The sequence below is a fragment of the Loxodonta africana genome, chromosome 1 (genome assembly GCF_030014295.1).
Source record: "Loxodonta africana isolate mLoxAfr1 chromosome 1, mLoxAfr1.hap2, whole genome shotgun sequence".
Classification (NCBI taxonomy): Eukaryota; Metazoa; Chordata; class Mammalia; order Proboscidea; family Elephantidae; genus Loxodonta; species Loxodonta africana.
This window is the reverse complement of record NC_087342.1, coordinates 50241662-50253534: the sequence shown is the minus strand read 5'-3', so window position 1 is coordinate 50253534 and position 11873 is coordinate 50241662. Positions and strand designations below refer to the sequence as shown.

The window sequence follows — 11873 nt, the reverse complement described above, 5'->3', positions numbered from 1 at the left end:
AACATTATCCAGCTGGCTTGCTTTGGACACATCATCAGGAGGGATCAGCTGCTGAAGGAGGACATCATGTTTGGCAAAGTAAGGGCTGGCAAGGGAGACCCTCGTTAAGACGAATTGGCATAGCAGCCTCAACAATGGATTCGAACATGCTGGTAATGGCGAGAATGACACGTGGGGGGCAATGTTTCGTTCTGTTGTGCACGAGGTTACTATGAGTCTGAGTCTACTCGATGGAAGCTAACAACAACTTGCTAAAAAAAAAAAAAAAATTCTCGGTTATCCTGTTATTTTATAATTGCATAGTTTTTAAGGCACAAATAGGAAAATATCACCAGACAGGTAAATAGTGTCTGTCAGTGAAAACCAAAGGGCAGGGTCAATTTGTATCACTATGAGAAAAGGGCATTATTGTCCCAAAGAAAATGTCCCAGAATTAAAGAGCTGTTGCAGTGGAAAAAACGCAGGTTTTGGAACTGGGTGGACCTGAAGCTGTTCCCCCTCACAACTATGTGCTCCAATTCCTGTGTCTTCAGCAATCTGAGTCGTGACATGGGACCAATAATAAACACCAATCTAGTAACTTTCACGATTCAGTGAGATAAACAATTTGAGTTAGGGACGTAAAATATATGTTCACTAAATGACAATCATAAACATTTTATTAAGAACAATTTAAAATCTTTACAGAGAATAATATAATGTATTTGTATGAACCTATTTTTTTTTTATCATCCATAAAAAAAAATAATTAAAAATTCATGGTCATTCTTGCTTGATCCATACCTACATCCATTTCCACACACAATCTGTCCCCTGTATTATTTGAAAGCATATCCTAGACTTTTTTTTTATTTCTAAATGTTTCAATATGTACCACTAAATGATACTTTTATAATATAATGGACTATTATCACTCTGCTAATATAGTAATAATATGTTAATATTATCAAATATTTAGTGTTCAGTTGTCCTGTGAATATTATAAGCTTTTTTTTTCTTTTTTTCTTCCTAGCTTATTTGAATCAGAATCCCAATAAGATTAGTTGATATGTTATCACCGAGATTGTGATGCTGATGATGCTAATGATGATTACTGGCAATGAGTGGTATCATTCTGGAATGGAAATAACCTCCATAAGTAAAGCAGCTATTGCCAAAGGATTTTTATAAAGTTTTAAGAATATATGACTCACAGATCACAACAAACCTCTTCTCTTTCTTCCACTCACCTCAAAGAACAATGAATTTAAGTATCATGACAAATGCCTCCATCACGATACATCTGCTAGACTTGCCTTGGTTTTCCCTTACTTTGCTTTGTGAATGGGTACTATAGGGTCACAAAGATCATAGAAGATCTGTGTGAGGGTAGGCTGAGTACAGGAGAGATGTAAGTTGGGGGTGTGGTGGTAATGGCATTTTGAGGCAGCAGGGCAGAATTTGCTTTGGTGCCTATTCTTTGGTGTCTGTATGCAGTGGTACCATGTTCTCCTTCCAACATCGTACTTGGAGTAACTGAGTTCCTGTCAACAAGGTTTTACAAACTCTATGAGTCCGAATTGCCTCGAAGGCAACTTTTTTTGTTTTTGTTTTTTAGTTTCCTCTAGAGACTTCATAACTCATAAAGAGAGCAAAACAAGGAAATAGCCTATGTCCTTATCTTGGGTTTGGGGACCAGAACGCGATAGTAGAGTGGTATCTAGAAAATGAGTCAGGGTGAGAAAGAATTGGGAAATATACAAAATCATAAGCATGCAATCAATAAAGCTGGTAGGGGCTGCACCTTTATTTTTCCCCCACCACTCTCCAAATAAAGCTCATCTATTTATAAATAGGAGCCCTGGTGATGCAGTGGTTAAGAGCTTGGTTGTTAACAAATGTTTGGCAGTTTGAATTCACCAGCTGTTCCTTGGAAACCCTATAGGGCAGTTCTACTCTGTCTTATAGGGTCCTATGAGTCGGGATTGACTCTACAGCAACAGATTTGGTTTGGTTTTATTTATAAATAAGGCAATAGAACAAATGGTTAAGCACTGGTCCACTAACCAAAAGGTTGGCTGTTCAAACTTACCCAGAAGTGCCTCGGCTGTAAATCCTGGTGGTCTCTTTCAAAAGGTCATAGCCTTGAAAATCCTGTGGAGGGAGCACAGCTCTATTCGACACACGTGGTGTCGCCATGAGTCAGAAGTGACTTCACGCCAACTACCAACTTTTCATTCATTTCATTCTCTCTGTCTATATATATTTTCATATACATATATATTTACTTATATTTTAATTAATTTATTTATATACTTGGTTTTGGTTGGGGATGAGGTGATGTGGGAGGAGATAAAATAGGACACACAGCTTCTTGTACTCTAACTGTAGCGGGTTTGTAAAGTTGGCTGTGCCTAAAGAGGATGTGGTTGAAAGTAGTAAAAAAAGAAGATTGTAGAAGACTGAGCTGAAAATAGATGGAAATGCCAAATATAAGACATGTCTTATTAAAACTGCTATGTTATTCCATAAATTAATCTGTATGTTTCTACAAATATGATTTTAAACATTTATAATATATCATGGATTAAAATGTAAGTCTGTATTGAAAAGTAGTAAGCATTACCTATACTTAATTAAACCACCCTGCAATTGTGTTCCAATTTTGCTGAAGCTGGTCCAGACCCAGTTGAATTAGGCCATGTGGAAGAAATAATTTAGGTCTCCTAAGTTTCCAAACAAAGCCTGAAATGGGTGACTGTCTTCTAAAAGACTGTAGTAGCAAAATAAATCCATATATCCTACAACTTTTGAAGGAAAAAAGATCTACTGCATATAAATTTGTCACCACACAATACTTTAGTCTTGTGTTTAAATGGCATTTTAAGAAAAAAAGGGGGGACGTGGGTTATCAAATTTGAGTAAAGCCCTCTGAGAATGAGTAACTTGTCCTTCTGTTCTATACAACAGCTCCTGGCACGTAGTATTCAAAAGATACTTGGAATGAATGAATAAATTAATAAAAACATGATCTTTCCTGGTAAAATGGACTTCCAAGTGAATCCTCTCCTGGTGAATGACATAAATAGCCATCTGATTTGGCAAGATTGAGACTGTTAAATCATCTGTAAAGACTTTCTCTCCCTCACCCAATATCCAATTTAAAAAAAGAGGAAGACCCTCAATGAGATGGATTGACACAGCTCTGACTCATAACAACAGTGGGTTCATGGATGAGGATGGCACAGGAGCAGGCAGTGTTTCCTTCTGTTGTACATAGGGTTGCTATGAGTCGGAACTGACTTGATGGTCCTTTACAACAATAACAAACTTTGGCTAGGATCATCAGTATGGTGGTGAATAGCAATGCGGTGGGTGAACATGCTTGCTTTTTTTTCAGTCTTATGGGAAAGCAGTCAGTCTTTTCCATTAAGTATGACTAATGTTGCAGGGTGTTTCACAGATTCGTTTTATCAGATTAGAAAAGAAAAATAGAAGATCCCTATTATTCCTGTTTTATGGACAATTTTAATTTTGAATGGGCGTTAAATTTTGTTAAAGTTTTTTTCTGCAACTATAAAGATGAATAAGTTTATTTTTTTTTTAGACAGTGGATGTAATGAATTGAATTGTTTCTCAAACTTTAAAGGAGCATTTCATAACCAGGATAAAGCCCATTTGTTCATAATATATCAGCCTTTTTCCATATTGTTTGACACAGTTTGTTAGTATTTCATACTAGATTATAAAAGATTCTATAACCAAGATAATGGGGCAGTTCTACTCTGTCCTATAGGGTCGCTATGAGTCGGAATCGACTCGACTGCACTGGGTTTCGGGGTATAACCAAAATAAAACATCCACACATCTACTATTTTCATTTTTTTTTGCAATGTATGTGTCGGTCCTGGTTATGATGGTAATGCTGGTTTATAAAATGAGTTAGGAAATGTGACCTCTACTTTAATATTCTTGAAGATTTTATATAGAATTAATATTATTGCTTTCTTAATGTTTGGAAAAATTCTCCAGTGAAGCCGTCTGGACCTGGACTTTTTTTTTTTTCCCCTTTGGTGAAGGCTTTTAACAACAGATTCAATTCCTTTTTTTTTTTTTTTCAATTCCTTTAGTACATGCAGGATTATTGTTACCTCTTTCTTCTTGATTGAATTCTGTCAGTTTGTATTTTCAAAAAATTTATCCATTTAATCTAAATCATGAGATTTATGGGAATAGAATTGTTCATAATATTCTCTTATTACCGTTTCAATTTCCATATGGTCTGTAGTAATGTCTCTTCTAAATTTTCTTTAGAACAGGTATACTGGGAATAAATTCTGTTTTTGCTTCTCTGAAGTCTTTATTTCTCCTTCATTTTTTGAAAAGTATTTTCATTGGATCTAAAATTCTACGTTGACAGCTATTTTCTTTCAATAATTTAGAGATATAACTCCACTTTGTTTTCCTTGAAGACTTTATCACCAAAATTTGCTGTTATTCTTATCCTTGCTACTTTTTATGTAATACGCCTTTCTTCTCTGACTTCATGACTGTTTTTATTTAATCTTTGTTTTCAACAGTTTGAAAATCTGTCTAGATTTGTTTTCTTTCTTTCTTTTCTAAATTTATTCTGCTTGATGTTTTCCGAGTTTCTTGGATGTGTAGTTTAATATCTTTCCCCATTTTTTGAAAATTCTTGCCATTTCCTCTTCAAATTTTTATTCTGTCCCATTATTATTCTCTTCTCCTTCTGAGATTGCACTGAGATACAATTTTAATCATTTGATATTTTCCACGTCTCTTTGATATCCTGCCCTGGTTTTTCTTTTTTATTCATTTTTTTTTCCCCCTTTGTACTTCAGTTAAGGTAATTTCTATTGCTCTATTTTGTATTTCGTCAGTTGTTTCCTCAGCTGTGTTAAATATACTGACCATCCCATTAAGTGTATTAATGTTATATTTTTCATTTTTAGAGTTTCATTATTTTTGTTCTTATGGTTTATATATTCATTCATTTCCTAGTGATGCTATAACAGATTACCACAAACTTGGTAGCTTAAAACAAGAGAAATTAATTATCTCACAGTTTTTGGAGGCTAGAAGTCTGAAATCAAGGTGTTGGCAGGACCATGCTCTCTCTGCAGGCTCTAGGGAAAAACTTGCTTCCTTGCTTCTGCCTAGCTTCTGGTGACCCCTGGCAATCCATGACTTGTAGCTGCATCACTCCCATCTCTGCCTCTGTCTTCACATGTCCTTCTTTCATAAATGTATCTCTCTGTGAGTTCTCTTTGTCTTATAAGAACACCAGTTATTGGATTTACAGCCCAGTAAATATAATATGATCTGTTGTTGCCATAGTTGTTGTTGAGTTGGCTCCAACTCTTGGTGACTCCAGGTACACCAGAACAAAATGGTACCTTGTCCTGTGCTATCTTCATGATCATTGGTGTGCTGGAGTCCACTGTTGTGGGCACTGTGTATTTTGAGTGTCTTCCAATCTCAGGAAAAAAAAAAAAAAAAAAGCAAGAAATATTTTCTACTTGGGAGATACTAAGTTTACATAAATGGTAGTGGAATAATTAGGAAAAAGATAGGGATGGGGTTGCTCATCACCAAGAGTGTAATCAATGTCATTGAATTGTACATGTAGAAACTGTTGAATTGGTGAATGTTTTATTATGTATACTTTTCCCACAATTAAAAAAAAATGAAGAATTCATAAGTTGTTATTTTTTTTTAAAGAAGCTTACTTATCATGTAGGACAGTAGAGATAGAAATGAATAATATTAATGCCTGGATATGGGCAAACATCTTTTTTGCTAAACCTTTGTGTAGGAAGTTGAGTCAACCTCTTTAAAGATTAAGCTGGGTTTACTTTTTGTTGTTACTATTGTAAGCCTCATTGCACCCCGGGCTTCAGAGTCCTTTAGTATTAAACTCTATTTCAGCTAGGGCTGGTTTGTCTGAGGATTTTTCTTACCAGTTCATTCTAAGTCTTAGATCTTTCCTCTGCACCTGTTCTTTACCCTCTTAGATCTTTCCTCTGCACCTGTTCTTTACCCTCTCCACACTCTTGACCTTGCCCCAGCAGTATTTGTCACTCCATGCTTGGTAGCCTAGGAAAAGAAGAGCATATATTTTTATTATGTTTAAGCCTCAGACTTCTTCAGACACTGTGTCTCTGAGACTGAGGCCTTCTCTTTCACCTCTTCCAGAAGTAGGTGATACCTGAAAGTCTGGTACCAAGATATAGTCTTGCCCTTTCCTTAGGGATAAAGAGTTTTTTGTTTTAGATTCTATTTTTTTCTCTTCCCTTCACCCAGCTGCATTGTGTCTTTTGCTCTTAGGAACACAGAGTTTTCAGCCCTTTCTCAGATAGCATATGTCTTTGTTCCATAGGGGAGACAGGTAGTAGAATTTGGGTAGGGCTCCCTGCCTTTCCTTCAGTGCCTACTGTTCACCTCTTCCAGGACTGTATAATAAGGAAGGCTTTTTTTTTTCTTGAGATTCTCACCCTGTCCCCAGTCTTGCTCATGAGTATCTAGTGAGATCCTTGGAGAAGACTCTATTAAAAGAAAAACTCATCACCATCAAGTGGATTCCAATTTATAGCGACCCCTTTTGTTACAGAGTAGAACTTCTCCATAGAGTTTTCTTGGCTGTAATCATTATGGAAGCAGATCACAAGGCTTTTCTTTCTTGGTACCTCTAGGTAGGTTCAAACTGCCAAACTTTCCAGTGGTAATAGAACACAAACCATTTGGATGTGAATTCCCCTTGAGTCATCAGCTCCCAGAGATTCTATTTTCTCTACACTTAGTTCACACTTAGCCTTTTAGCAATTTTTGAAAATATTTAGCTACATTTTGCTGGCATACGTTGTTTTTCATCTGCCTCTGGTAAACAAGTGTTTATGCCTCTCTTTCCCTGGAGTTCCCTGTCTTTCCTTAGATTTTAAGATAGGTTTTTGTCCTGTGACTTCAGCTCTCTAATGGATTCAAGAAAAGTTGTGATTTTTCAAATTATCTGGCTTTTCTTGCTGTAATACTGAGAGCAAAGCTTTTTCTAGCTTTTTACATCTTACGCATGAGCTAGAGGTCCCTAAATATGTTATAGCGATTACAAAAACAAGGAAAAAAAAAAACTTGGAGAATTTTATTTAAGAATGGGTAAGGCATAGAACAACAACAACAACAAAGATAAAAACAGCTTTATAAGCAAGTGCCAAATGAAAATCACTGATTATAATACAATTTGAAATAACAATTCAAAAGAGAGAGATTGGGGAAAGATCTATTGAACAAGCAGGACTTCTATTTAAGAGAAAGGGCTATTCACCACTTATTTAGGATTGGAGGATCCATATAATTTAAATGTGTGAATAATTTATACTCATCTTCTAAACAATAGACATATTTGGGGAAAAAAATGATAACCGCAGTAGACTGCTTTAACCACACATAGCAATAACAGCCAACCATATTTTGTTAAACTAGGCCACACTTGTTTTTCCTTTCCTGTCCTTCAAAACAAGAGCTGTAATGAAAGAATGAGTAGGAAGACAGCCCAGATAAGACAGAACAAAAGGATTGTCTTACTCACAAATGCTGCTTAATTGAAGGTATGGCAGACATTAAGTTCCACTACTAAATATAATTTTCAAAACAGAATTTCAGAAAGAAAAAATGCTGGTTTTTCAGGTACAGAAATCATGGTGAAAGTTTCTAAAAATTCTGATAATGACAGTTGTTATTGTAAGCAAAAATTTTGACCTTTTTAAAAGAGTTTCAAAGTCTTAAGTCAAGAATGAACTATAATTTATTATAGCTGCCCTCTTCCAGGACTATACAACAAGGAAGACTTCCATGAGACTCTCACCCTGTCCCCAGTCTTGTTCATGAGCACCCAGTGAGATCCAACAACACAAATATTTGGGAGAGACAGAAAGCTATTTAGCTTTCTATTTCTAAGAGTAAGGAGCCAGTTATTAGAAATATCATATTGGCAAAATCTTCATTTCACTATAGGTCAATACAGAAGAAAGAAAACATTTTTCTACAAAGGTCTATGTTGCTGTCAGATAGCAGTACATTAAATGGTTTGAGAAATCCACATCCTGGCATGTGAGTATTTTTCAAAGTTAACTATTCATAAAATGTTGACATATTATCACTGTAACTATCAACAGACACGGATACTGGGATGATCACATGAAATTCTATTCTTGAGGAGACCAGAAATCACAAGACTACACTGAGAATTTCCAGAATACTAGTGCTCAAACAAGGAAATGGCCAGATTTATGTAAATGTATAATAATGTGATTAAAAGGAACAGCTTCAAAATAAGAAATTCTGGAATAGTAACTGAGTCAGAAGTTCAAACAGTGTCATAGCTTGTTAAAACCAAAATCAAACCAAAGTCGTTGCCATGGAGTCAATTCAGACTCATAGTGACCATATAGGACAGAGTAGAACTGCCCCATAAGTTTTCCAAGGAGTGTGTGGTGGATTGGAACTACCGACCTTTTGGTTAGCAGCCAAATGCTTAACTACTGTGCCCCAGGGCCCGACAGCTTGTTAAAGGTGACTAGTAATTATTGTTGCCAAACTTAGTAAAGTGTATGACTTTGTAGATCATCAAATATGGAATGATTCATTTTTAAATGCTATGTTAAGTTCATATAAACCTAGACAGTATTAGTCACGGTTCAAAATAGTAATACACAAAGCTATTTTATGCCTTGGAATATGAAGTTTTATCTGATTTATTTATGCCATATTAAGGTGGAGTTGTTAATATTTGTTCTTAGATATTCTCAGTGGCATTTTATTTGAGGAAGTACAGAAATTATACAAATATATTTCTCCCATTACACTCCAGTTAGTGATTAAAAAAAAAAAAATTAACAATTTTGAGACATTTTGTTAAAAATCTTTGAAATGTTTCTAAATAAAAAGATCAAATCTTTAAAAGTATACCTATAATTATCTTCCAAAATAAGTAATATTTTCTCTTTTAATAATTTACCCATTATCAATATTAATAAGAGCCACCATTTATTGTATAATTCCTCTGTGACTCTTTTTGTAGATGATGAAAACCCTTGACAAATCTCAACATCTGTTTCTGATGAAACAATCAAAAAATAATAATTGAAGTATACTTTCTTAATATCATTATATATATTAAAAAAAAAAACCAAACCCATTGCTGTTGAGTCGATTCGGACTCATAGTGACCCTGCAAGAAAGAGTAGAACTACCCCATAGGGTTTCCAAGGAGCGGCTGGTGGATTCAAACTGCCAATCTTTTAGTTGGCAGCTGAGTTCTTAACCACTGTACTACCGGAGCTTCAAAAGGCTGCAGCACCCGGTATTCCCAGGCAGTCTCCCATCCAAGTTCTAACTAGGCCCGACTCGGCTTAGCTTCTGAGATCAGAGGAGATCAGGTACATTCTGGGTGGTATGGCTGTATGTCTGTATAAGCGCCCCCGCCAAAACCCATTGCCATTGCGTCAATTCGGACTCATAGACACCCTATAAGACAGAGTAGAACTGACCCATAGAGTATCCAAGGAGCGCCTGTTAGATTCGAACTGTCAACCTTTTTCTTAGCACCTGAGCTCTTAACCACTACGTCACCAGGGTTTCCAGTACGGAGAGAGAGTAGGTCTGTATTGTCCTCTTGACAGCAATGGTTTGGTTACTTGGAGGAGTCTCTTGGAGGAAAAATTGTATTAGGTGAATAAATAAATACTTTGTAGATAATGAGAACCAGTTTTCTCATTGTCAAAAGGGAGAACTACAAATATGGAAAGAGAGGGTTAATCCTACGGTGTTATACTGAAATTAAGGCATCAGTATAAACATTGACGTTGGTAGATAAATACATCTCTAGAGATATGTAAGTAGATATACAGCTATAGATAGATAAACGGACAGATGTGTGAGGACTTGTATATATGTGAGTGGATATGTTTATGCAGTGCATGTATGTATTGGACACATCGTCTATTTCACAGACATGTCAACTGAGAGGATTCGTTGCAACGAGTACACCTAGCACCAGGCTTTGGTTTCTGAATATCCTTCTCCAGAACGACACAGGGATCCATGATGTAAATACAAATATCAGAGACTGAACAATAAATATTAAGGATTGAAATGATACATTGCTTCAGCTACATCCCACAAGGTTGCTAAAACAAACAAAAAAAAAAATGTGAGTTTCTTTTTATTTGATTTCTCATTTGATTGGTATTTCAGAAGTCTTTAGAAATATTTGGGGCTTTCTCGCTATATTGTGATTATTTCTAGTTTAATTCCATTTTGGTAAGAGAACATACTTTGTATAATTTCAATGTTATAATTTTATTCATGTCTGCTTTAGGTCTCGCAATATACATCTTATCACAGTTTATCTTCAAATAATACTGCATCATTGAATATATCTTTTGTGACATTGCCGTCATACATTTCCTCTCTTCTATGCTATTAACCTTACCGCATATTGTTATTATTTTTTATGTAAACAACCAATTTTCATTTAAATATGTAATAAAAAATAAGAAGTTTATAGTCATTCTTATGTTTATCATTTTTGGTGCTTTCCATTTCTTTGTGTAGATCCAAACTTCCATTTTCTTTCCCTGTGAAGAAGTTTCTTTAATATTTCTTATAGCATACAGCTGCTAGCAATGATTTCTTTCAGCTTTTGTTTGCTTAAAAAGTCTTTATTTTACCTTCAGTTTTGAAAGATATTTTTGCTGGGTAAACAAATCTAAGTTGATGGTATTTGCCTCCCACGATAAAGCTGTTTCCCCATTGCTGTTTGGTCTGTACAGTTTCAGGCAAGGAGTTTCCTGATATTCTTATCTGTGTTCCTCTGCATATGCTGTATTTTTTTTTTTTATGTTGTTTTAAGTTCCCCCCCCCAACCCCGTGTGGTTTTCAGCAGTATGATACATTGTGCCTGGTGTCTTTTTCTTTATGTTTAATGTTTAGTGTTTATTGAGCTTCTTTAATCTGTGGGTTTGAAGTTTTCATCAAATTTGGAACATTCTTGGTCAATACTTCCTAAATAATTTTTTCTGCCCCATCTCTCTTTGTTCATTCTGGAACTCTACATACATTTATGATAAATTATCTGATAGTATCTGTCTTAGTCATCTAGTGCTGCTAACACAGAAATGCCACAAGTGGATGGCTTTAACAAACAGAAATTTATTTTCTCATAGTTTAGAAGGCTGGAAGTCCAAATTCAGGGTACAAGCTCTAGGGAGAGGCTTTCTCTATTGGCCCTGGAGGAAGGTCCCTGTCATCAATCTTGCCCTGATCTTGGAGCTTTTCAGTGCAGGAACCCTAGGTCCAAAGGATGTGCTCTGCTCCTGGTGCTTCTTTCTTGGTGGTATGCAGTCCTCCTGTCTCTCTGCTTGCTTCTTTCTTTTATATCTCAAAAGAGATTGACTGAAGACACAACCTAATTGTCATGGATTGAATTTTGCTCCCCCAAAAATGTATGTATCAATTTGGCTGGGCCATGATTGCTGGTATGGTATGATTTTCCTATATGTTGTATATCCTGCCTCTATGATTAAAATGTGGGAGGATGGGTGGCAGTTGTGTTAGTGAGGCAGGATTCAACCTGCAGGATTAGATTGTGTCTTGAGGCAATCTCTTGAGATATAAAAGATAGAAGCAAACAGAGAGACAGGCGGACATCATATCACCAAGAAAGCACTACCAGGAGCACAGCGTATTCTTTGGACATCAGGTCCTTGTGCCTTAGAAGCTCCTCGACCGGGGGAAGATTGAAGACAAGGACCTTCCTCCAGAGCCAACAGAGAGAGAAAGCCTTCCCCTGGATCTGACGCCCTCAATTTGGACTTGTA

General features: G+C 36.0%; 1 pseudogene; it reads right to left on the bottom strand.

Moving 5' to 3' along the window:
* Positions 1–9340: 9340 nt before the first annotated feature.
* LOC111752739 (5S ribosomal RNA) lies at positions 9341–9459 on the bottom strand (annotated as a pseudogene).
* Positions 9460–11873: the final 2414 nt, after the last annotated feature.